Below are 10,273 nucleotides of genomic sequence, written 5' to 3'. Positions count from 1 at the left end.
TATGCTCACTTTGGTAAAGAGAAATGTAAAGCGGTGGCCAGGAAGTCGTTATTTTGGCCAGGAATGTCCAAACAGATAGAAGATCTCGTAAGTAATTGTGACTTATGTAAAAGCTATCAGAGAAATAATAGTAAAGAACCAATGTTAGAGAAAGAAATTCCGGAAGAACCGTGGGAGGTTTTAGCTACAGATATCTTCTATTTGTTAGGAAAGCATTTTATACTAGTAGTAGATACGTACAGTAAGTTTGTAGAGATAAATGATCTAGAGGATTTAACTACAGAAACGACGATAAAGTCTTTAAAAGAAATGTTTGCTAGGTTCAGAATACCGAAAATATTGTACACGGATTCGGGACTTCAGTACATAAGTGGTAGATTTGTAAATTTTTTAAAGGAGTTGGGCATTAAACATGTAATCACTACTCCTAAACATCATCAATCAAATGGTCTCGCAGAAAGACACATACAAACGTTAAAAAGAATTTTGAAAAAGACCATTCAGGAAGGGAAAGATAAGGAGATGGCGTTATTACAGTATAGAAATATGCCAATCGATGAGAGTGGTTTTACTCCAGCAGAACTTATATATGGGAGAAAAATAAGAAATTCGATACCGAGCTGTCTTATATTTATAAGAATAGAGTAGAGTCAGAGCAGTTTGCGGATATGTTAAGAAAGCGTCAGGCTCAGCAAAGGAGGTATTATGATAGAGGTGCGAAGTTACTTCCAAAGTGTAAGATAGGGGATACAGTCAAGATTCACAGTAAAAACAAACTAGTACCACATAAAAGTGGAATTGTAATGGGACTGGATTCAAATCCAAGAACATACCAAATAAAAACAAAGCAGAGTCAGTTGATTAAACGTAATAGGAAAGATCTATCAACAGGAATAACATTTAACGAACATAAGTACGATTTGGAAGAGACACCGCTGTCAAGTCAGTCCATTGTTGAGCCTCTAAGGGATCAAACGGTTGTTCAAGAGAGCGTTAAGCTACCAGTTGTAAGTACGCCGTACGTGTCAACGAAATCAGGCAGAGTTGTAAAAAAGCCGGCGTATTTAAACGATTATATGTGCGTGGTAAATAAAAAACTGGTGACTTAAAAAAATAAAAAATAAAAAGGGGGAGATGTCATGGTTGTGCATAGTTTAAGGTTGGTGTAGAGACGATGGTAACCCCCAGGCGGCGCATGCAGAGTTTTGGGAACACTCGGATAGTCGAGTCGTGTGGTCCCACGAGAGTCGCATTATAATATTATTATTACTACGGATACATTAATAAAAGTCTGATAACAATATTAAGTGTTTATTCAAAACCACACTTATAACAGTAAAAACCTCCAGTTTTGAACTTCCACTTGCGCTTTCATTAATTGAACTAATGTTTCACATTCTAATCTGAATAATAAAAATTATTAGCTTCTTACACGCATTAAAGTCTACAATATTTTACATTACTAAAAAATCACGAGGGGATATGCACGTTAAACTTGTCTTAATAGCAACCAAATGAGAACAGGATAATAAATAGCATTTCACTATCCCTTCTATACACTACAACAATTCCTGATGCTTCATAACTTTGCTGTTTATACTCATGTTGTACAATCTCTTGTAGCTGTAATGCAATAATCACATATGTGACATTAGAAACAGAAGGTTTGAAGCGCTAATATATCGTGCCGATAGAGTTCATTCCCTTGGTCATTTCCTTTAATCTTTTCAAGTCAGACTTCAATGATTCGTAGACCCTTGGTCATTTCCTCTACTCTTTTCAAGTCAGACTTCAACGATTCGTAGACAGTCTTCAAGGAATTCTGTAAATAATATCAACATAAATGAAGCTTGAGACGAGCGATGACTAAAGCAACTTCTTCCTTGTTAAATACATACATCTTTTCTGAGGAAACCTTTGTTTTTAGTGTTGAGAGAACCTAAATCTTCATATGAACACTCTGCCACGGCTATCTGCGGTAAGTGCATCAGGAGTATTCCCCATGGACATATTTGTATCTGCTTGCACGACTCCCTTTCTCTCTCCTGAATTAAAGATACATTTTCTCTCAGATACAACTATACAATTGCAAGTATTCATATCACATACATATAACAGGAATTTAGCCACTCACAACTGTCTCCTTGGCCTTGTCGAAGCATAATTGTGCGACCTGGGTGAAGAAGGTGTTAAGGAACTCGTCTTCGTGATCCATCCTCTATTTTTATTTGCAGCAAACGCGAATAAACAACGGTCAAGCCATGCGGATTTTTTTTTAATTTCCACTGGTTCGTCCATAGTGTCCATAGTGTACTAGCACCGCCAGTGTCGAAAAAGTGAAAAGGACGCGACTCCTCCGCCAATGAAATGATGGCATGAGAGACGTCGACGTATCTTACGTATCTTACGTATCTTGCTAATTCTAATAATAAAATTTTCATATTTGGACTTTGCGTCGCAATATCTCCGCTCGTAGGGCACGTAAGGAAAAAATAAAAACACTCTTATTTGTAAATTGACTAAAGCTATCGATCAAGCCTACTTAGAACTTGATCCGTTCACTCGTTATTGAGATTTCAAAATCTCGAGTACTCGCAACTCGTGCGTTCGCGTAAAAGAGTCCGGTGCGTCTCGCTCCGCGCGTACTAAGCGCAAGACACTACCGTGTCTCTTGATAGTACACGATTGCATGTATTTCTACGGGTGTCTATATTATATGCTAATTCTAAATATTTCCATGATACAAATATCTTTTTATTAATATTTTGGGGGACTTCTATTTCAAGATCTTTATTTAGTAAGTTATTTCTAATGCCTTTGATTAAATGAGAAGAATCAAAGAATGGAATAATTTCAGTTCCATGTAACTCAATGGTACTCCCTATACATATAAAAGATGTACATATTTATAATATAATAATGTTATATATAATACAACATAATATTAAAATATATTTTTCTAGGTATTAATTATAAATATAAAGGATACATACAATACTCTTTACCCTGCTGCCAGTTTTTTCTTGCAGTTTCGTCACATAATAAATTTATAGCTGCAATATTTAATGATCCTTGATCACATACTGTGTATAATTATAAATCCACTTTTATTTACTACTTTCATTTACCTTGATAACGGGTGCCCTCGTAGGGTGAACGAGGGCAGCACCGATTAGTGAGTCGCGAAAATATCGATAATACGATTCGATCGCGATCTACCGACGTTTCGCATGAGTCACCGTGAATAAACTGATTTTATCGGCAATATACCGAATAATGAGCATTGACAGCTCATGGTAAAGCCTAATGGCAAGTACCCGAAATAACTACTAAATAAAGCGAATATTAACGCGAATACGACTATACTAATGAATATATGACTATACTAACACCCACACAGCACACTTTATTTGAGGGACGTCCTACAGACATCATTTTGGGATATCTCAATAACCGTAGGACATCCCAAAATGGTCTCAGATATCCGGTGGATATCCAGTGGATGCACAAGTGTCCGGCTATTTAGATCTTGCAGACATCTTAGATGACGGTCCACAGGATATCCGAGGCAGATCGAAAAATATCGCAAGATATTAATTATACACTCGCGATATCGTATGGATATCGTATGGATATTTTATATACAATGAAATTATGGTTTAACCAGAAAGGGGATAATCGTACAATCGTGGACAGAAATATTGTTTCTCTTTTGTGATAAATTTCGGAATGTGCATTCGTCTTGTTTAATAAAAGAATTCTTCCATTGGAAAATAAATTGTAAAATTAAATGAACACATTCCGAAATTTATCACAAAAGAGAAACAATATTTCTGTCCACGATGTACATGAAAAAATAAGTATATTGTACATTGCATATTAAATCTTTATTTATTAAAAGAATATAGTTTTTAAACAAAGTACCTCCAATTTAAGGGGGCATATACCTTTCTCGGCCCAAAAAATAGGCATATTTCGTGATTTTTTTAACAATAAAAAAATATGTTTGAAGGTAAGGGTTTTTTGTACAACAAAGTACATCTATTGTAGTTATAAAAAAAAATTTTCTTTATTATTTTTAATAAATCATCCCCCCTCTTTCGCCTCTTGAAGTAAGTCCCGCACAAAATGTTTGAAATTGCGGTACCATGGATATCTCCGCAGGATCATCTGAAACAAAAAAAAGAGTTACAGAATATTAAAGTTTGATAATTTTTCTAGTCCTTGACCCATCCTTTTTTGAAAATTCAAATTTTCAATAAAATGGCAAACTGTCAAAATTTAGGTATCGATTTTCGACAAAAATTTCAATCTTTTTTGTTTTAAAAAAAATATATAAAATCAAAATTTTTCAAAAAGCATGGGTCAAGGACTGGTAAATTTTATGAACTTTTATTTAAAAAAAAAATTAAATAGATCGGTTGACCCATTACCGAGATATTTATGGTACCGACTTGAAAAACATGGTTTCGAGAAAAACGCGTTTAAAGTTTCAGAACAAGTTTACACTATGATAAAACTGTTTTCTCACGACTTACATGTAATCATCTATTCCGGGGCCATACAGGGAATCCTCCAGGGCAAGGTGCTCATCATTTTGATGGTTTTTTTCAAGGCGGCGCTTTAGTCGGGCCTCCCGTGTTGCATGCTGCTCTCGGACGTCTGCTTGATCGCAGCGGCGAGTGTCACTCAACGCAGCAAATTGTACTGCGTTTCGTCCAACTGCTATTCCCATTGTACTCATTACTTTCAAAAGAGCTAAGGTTCCTTCATTAAATAAACAAACAGCGAGAAAAGTCGCAATTTTGACGACTCGAGCGCTACTGTTTGTATTTTTCGGAGCTATCCTCCAGATCAAGTTATTATAACTTTCGTTCGTGTTTTGAGTATATCCGCCGAGGCAACGTTTCAATAACGACTCATTTGAAAGATCTTCGTATATAGGGCGAATTGCATTCAAAACGTCGTCAGGTAAGGTATTGTAGCTTTGCTCGTACTTGTCCAAAGATCCGTTCGCTTTTGCTAGTTGCCACTCACACCATGAATCCGAGCCTTCAGGACAAAGATGATGTTGCGGTTTTATTGTCGTCGAACTATAATGATAAAAAGTAGCCCACACAGCATTCCGCATTCCTTCTACCGAGTCGAAATTGCGCCGAATAGCAAGACCATAATACACGGAGAGTTTGTCTATCATCTTCGCAGTTAATTTATTCTTTCCGCCAATACCTTTGTGATCTTTCTTACATTTCCGGAGTCGAGCGCCCATGCGTTTCTGTACGTGTCCGATGCACTCTTTTTTTTGTATTTCTTTATCTTTGTATGGTTTAGATTCAACGATACCCTTATACGTTTTTGAATCGCCATCACCAATGTAGTGCGTATACTTTACTGTACTGCGTACTGTTCTTCTGATCTATGGAACATTTCTTTGATGGAATCTACTTCCATTTTTCCGGCGGAGCCTTCATGATTCGCTTGGAAATTGCTTTCATGCTCGATTTTCCACTCATTATACTCTTCGGTGTTTTTCTTTTTGTCCCAAACTTCGCATTGTTTACAGTAAGAAGATTTTACATTGACATCGACAACTTTCTTCGAATGTGCACCGATGAGACTGCATACGCCATACAAAGAAGAAAATCCGCGTTTTTGCCAAGTCCCGTCTCCAGAAACACATAAATCCGTAACATTTTCGACTTCTTGCTCCAAACTCATCCTCAGCTGCTCTTCTTGTACCGCGTCCTTCATGCTCATTTCCGCAACGGCCTTGGATGCAATATGAATGTTTTTTTGGATTTCATCGTGAGATTTTTGAGCAACAGGAGGAGGTAAGTCCATCAATCCACAAAATTTTTTCTTACCTGATGCTCCATGTCCTAAACAACGCATAGCAAAACTAAATCGACGGTTTATTTCGTACGATAAACCGATTTTTGGACAAGAAGAAATGTCAGTTGGCCTGCACTCGTCACAAAGTATCAAAATTTTAAAACCAAGGCCTCGAGAACTTTCTGTTTGAAATTTCACGTCGCCTCCGCACGTTTTACATTTCACAACCTGTGAAATTTCGTTGAAAACTAAATTGAAATTTAAAATTCTGTAATTCAAACTGTCATTCTCCGGCACGAGCATACTATTCTCCGATTTCAATTTCTTCGCAGCTTTAGTGGTCGTCTCGATTTCACTTTCTAATGCCCATCTATTGGGCGGCTTCGGACGTTTTGGTATCGAATCCTTGCGAAATTTATTGCTTCGGTGCGATTCCCGAGAACTTTTTGATCTCTTTATTGTAACATGTGCGTACAACAGAACTGACACCAAGCAACTGAATACGTGGACTAAAGATTATTCTAGAAAAAATTTGAAGTGCCATCTATTAAAAGACTTATGTACCTACTACCCAGAAACAAACTTTTATTTAAATTACAATGGGAGGTCAGCTACCAGCGGGGGGTACAAGAGTCGAACGCTGTTACCTGCGCGTTGCTCCGAAACGGCCTAACAGACGCTCGGACGGCGCTCAGTACAAAGTGCTGTAACTTCTTCAATTTTTTGAATTTCTTTAAATGGCTTTGGATTTACATTCCTGAAATGTTGTTCTTTCGAAATATGCAATTAAAAAAAAATCGATTTTTTGAAGCCGAGAAAGGTATATGCCCCCTTAAAAAAAATACAATCAGTAAAAATAAAAATACATATTACACGAGTCTGAAAAAGCTTTCGACCCGAGGTGCACACGATATTTTTCACAACACCTTTACGGAAATGTTCGACTTCCATGCCTGTAGAAAGGAGCGAGAGTGGCCAATTTCACGCCAGGGCTTACTTTCCTCCCTAGGGAAGAAAATTTATACTTTTCACCCAATATAGCGGGCGAAAAGTAAGCCCTGGCGTGAAATTGGCCACTTTCGCCTCTCTCTACAGGGATGGGAGTCGAACATTTTTCCGTGGAGGTGTTGTGAAAAACATTTTGTACACCGTACAAAAATAGAGGTACATATATAAAGTACTTTTAAACTTTAACACTTTTTGTAAAAAAATAACAGCAATAAATGTAATGTTGCTGATTACCACAGGAAACATACGGTCTCGGCGTTTTCACAAGTGACTAAGTCCTTTTTTTTACGTTACACAGATATGTCGAAACAAAGTATACTTTTACGTGGGGAAAATATTTAATTATGCAACAAGGATGGTCTTGTTCAAGAAGGAAAAAAAGAACGTTAAAAAAGGCGCTATTAGAATTTTTATGAAGGAACACTTGGTTTTTCCCTCCTCCACCCGAGACCGTATGTTTTCTATCGCGCTACAATTATAAATGTATTAATATACCGGTTATAACAATAGCGGCATCGGGGGGAAGCCTAGTGGTTTCTTATTGTCGGCGCTTAATTGCGGGTTGAAACATATTTGTAGAATGATGAGCTCGCCCACGTGTACGCTCGCACATACATAATATTCGCCTTTTTTGTGCGCTTGATGTTACCGGAAGCAGCGACGGTAAAAATAAACGCGGCGAAAAGGGTTACAAAGTGAGCACACCTCTCTCTTTCTCCCGTTCATAAAAGGGAAATAATGATATAGAACGCACGGTCGGTCATTCGTTTCCACGAAAACAGTCAGTTTTCCCGCACTATTATGCGATAAACGTTGCGCTGACGCCGAGCACGATAATAAAAAATAAAAAAAATTAAAATAAAAGGACATTGCGGTAACACATACATAGCATTGGATAACGCCCAGTTTAATGCTTGTTACTTCGAGTGTCATACGTGATAGAGAGAATTGCTATAGAATAATAGATTACTGCCTGTTTTATGTCACATACGATTTCCTTATAGAATATTGCAGTGTTCTCGAACTTTAAATCACATAGTGATTTGAGTACATATGAAGTACATATTTAAAACTAGCGAAAATAATCGTTTTCTTAAAAAGGATTGCACATAAGTAAACAAAAAAGAAATAGGAAAGTATGCATTTTTTACATGTCGTGTATCTAATGACGCTTATTTAGAACAAAAGGATAGGAAAATGTATTATAGTCACACGACTTGTTGGAAAGATTAAAAAATCTGAGTCCTCACTCGTAAGTTATCGTTTGCACAGAAAAATGTACTTACAAATTAAGCGTGATTTAAAATTCGAGAACACTGCAATCGTTCAAACATCTCGTGAATACATTTTCAATTGAATAATACATTAAGACAAACAATTTTTACAGTGCAAACATGCAATTATCTTGTAAGTTATGTCAGACAGTAATCTCGATATTTCGGATAGAAGATAATTAAAATAGACTTTATAAATTTTGTTAGAATGCATCTCGCGTTTAGAAAAGTAAACAAATAAGCTGCTCCTCCAGACACAACGTTTTAAATGCTCCGATAATCTAAATGTGAGTAATTCTAAATGTAAGTATATCAGCTCGTTGTGCATTAGCTGAAAAACGTAAGACGAAAGAAAAATAGGCGTTCAACGGTCACTGTAAAATTGATTGCGTGTGACATACACTTAACTAAAGGTTCTTATTTCCTAATATGAAACTTTCCTTACGAGAATAATACCTATCCGAAATAATACTTAATATTTTGCTAACGCGATTATCTACATATAACACTAAAATTAAAGATTTTTGGTTTCTTTTTGCATTACGCTAAACCATATTTCAAAATGTAAAATTTAAATACTAAAACTTTCTCTAATTTTATTTGATCAGCTATATTATTTCGTTTTGGCGGCGTTTTCGTAGGAAAACTATTCCACTCCTTGGAAGAGTCAGATGTAACTTGTGAACTTTCGGGAGATGCATGTGTGCTTAATGCATCATTTAAATCAAATATCAGACTGTCCACAGTAATATTTGTGTAAGTTTTCATACATTCTCCCGTTCTAGGATCTACAATCACCAAGGATATGCCATTACTTTGTAAAAATCTATATAACGTTTCCCGTCCGAAGTGTTAGACAACACCTAAAATTAAAAGCAACAAATGTAACTCGATGAATCAGAACGTCAACTATAGAAAGTGACATGATATTCAGGTGACATGACATACTTGCCACAAGATAAAGTGATCCTTCACAATTTCTTGGATATGCTCGTTGGACCACACGTCTCTATTGAGAATCTGACAAAAAAATTCCTGTGGATCCTGAACATTGACGAGCAGCCAACGATTTAAAGTTTTTGCGTGGTCCCGTGCTTCCATGAAGGAGCCTAAGAAGAAAATATCGCATGGTGGTCTAAATAGATCTTCCAGTCGCTTCGTTTTCTTTTGAGATATATGCTTTGTGCCAGTTACTCTGCGAGTCATCTCTTCCTCTTGTCGTCCTACATTAATTACCAACATGTAATAATAATAATAATAACTTATTAACTTCAACTTACATGCCAAGAAGTAGATTTGAAGAAACTTGGTTTAAAAACTTAACATCCTCATACCATCCATGCAACCATCCCACTTAATACACCTATTCTTAATTGTCCAGTACGTATACATATTCTAATTGATATAAGTTCTAGGACAAAATGCGTACGGGTTTCTGCCGCAAAATCACGGAATCTGTCATACACGTTGTTCGACAATTGTTGCAATGAACAATATCGGCTCCGGAGGCACTAGCGTCTTACGCGTGGGTAATATAGGAGCCCTCACGGGCGGCTCGGGACCGCGTTCTCGGTCTCCGGCGGTCTGCCACCCTCGAACATCAGGCTAATTGCCATCTCCACGTTTCCATCGGCCAACGTCAGGTACTGCTGGGCCGTCGCCCCTCACTCTCGCCTAAACCAGAGGACACAAACATGAAAAACGCTCGGGTACGTCGGAACAGCATAATGTGCCTAACATTTACACCCTCGGCATTGTCGCGATTCACACACGGACTCGAAGAAAAGCACTGTCGCACTCGTATTCGCGATGTTGTCTGAGTCGCGCTATTTAACCTGAACGATAATTCTCGCGCTGACGCACGGACGATGTAACACTTACCCGTCACCTCGATCACTTGGATGATTGGGCGGCGATACCGCGCAAGATGAATGCCGATCGTTGACTTTGAACACTGAAGGAAAATAACTCGTGTCGCGATCACTCGTTGTTAACGTGCACATTGACAAGATGTCCGACCGCCGACGTCCGACTTCGTGTTCGTAGCTTCGTGCGCTTTGTGCCCGATCGACTCTTATCGGGGCGACTTCGGCTCGCCTATGCGCGCGCATCAACACGCCGCCTTCGGACTTAGCCGATTCGGCGTCGTCGGTGAAAGC

The 10,273-nt window shown here is 37.7% G+C and overlaps 2 pseudogenes; both read right to left on the bottom strand.

Annotated features, from left to right (window-relative positions):
- Positions 1–4,108: 4,108 nt before the first annotated feature.
- On the bottom strand, positions 4,109–6,783 carry LOC139785043 (uncharacterized; annotated as a pseudogene).
- Positions 6,784–7,731: 948 nt separating this feature from the next.
- LOC139785042 (UBX domain-containing protein 7-like) lies at positions 7,732–9,775 on the bottom strand (annotated as a pseudogene).
- Between the last annotated feature and the right edge of the window lie 498 nt (positions 9,776–10,273).

Source organism: Temnothorax nylanderi, unplaced genomic scaffold (assembly GCF_030848795.1).
Source record: "Temnothorax nylanderi isolate EJ_2023f unplaced genomic scaffold, tnyl_v1.0 TNYL_tig0728_pilon, whole genome shotgun sequence".
Taxonomy (NCBI): Eukaryota; Metazoa; Arthropoda; class Insecta; order Hymenoptera; family Formicidae; genus Temnothorax; species Temnothorax nylanderi.
The sequence above is the reverse complement of the archived record's forward strand: the minus strand, read 5'-3'. Positions and strand labels throughout refer to the sequence as shown.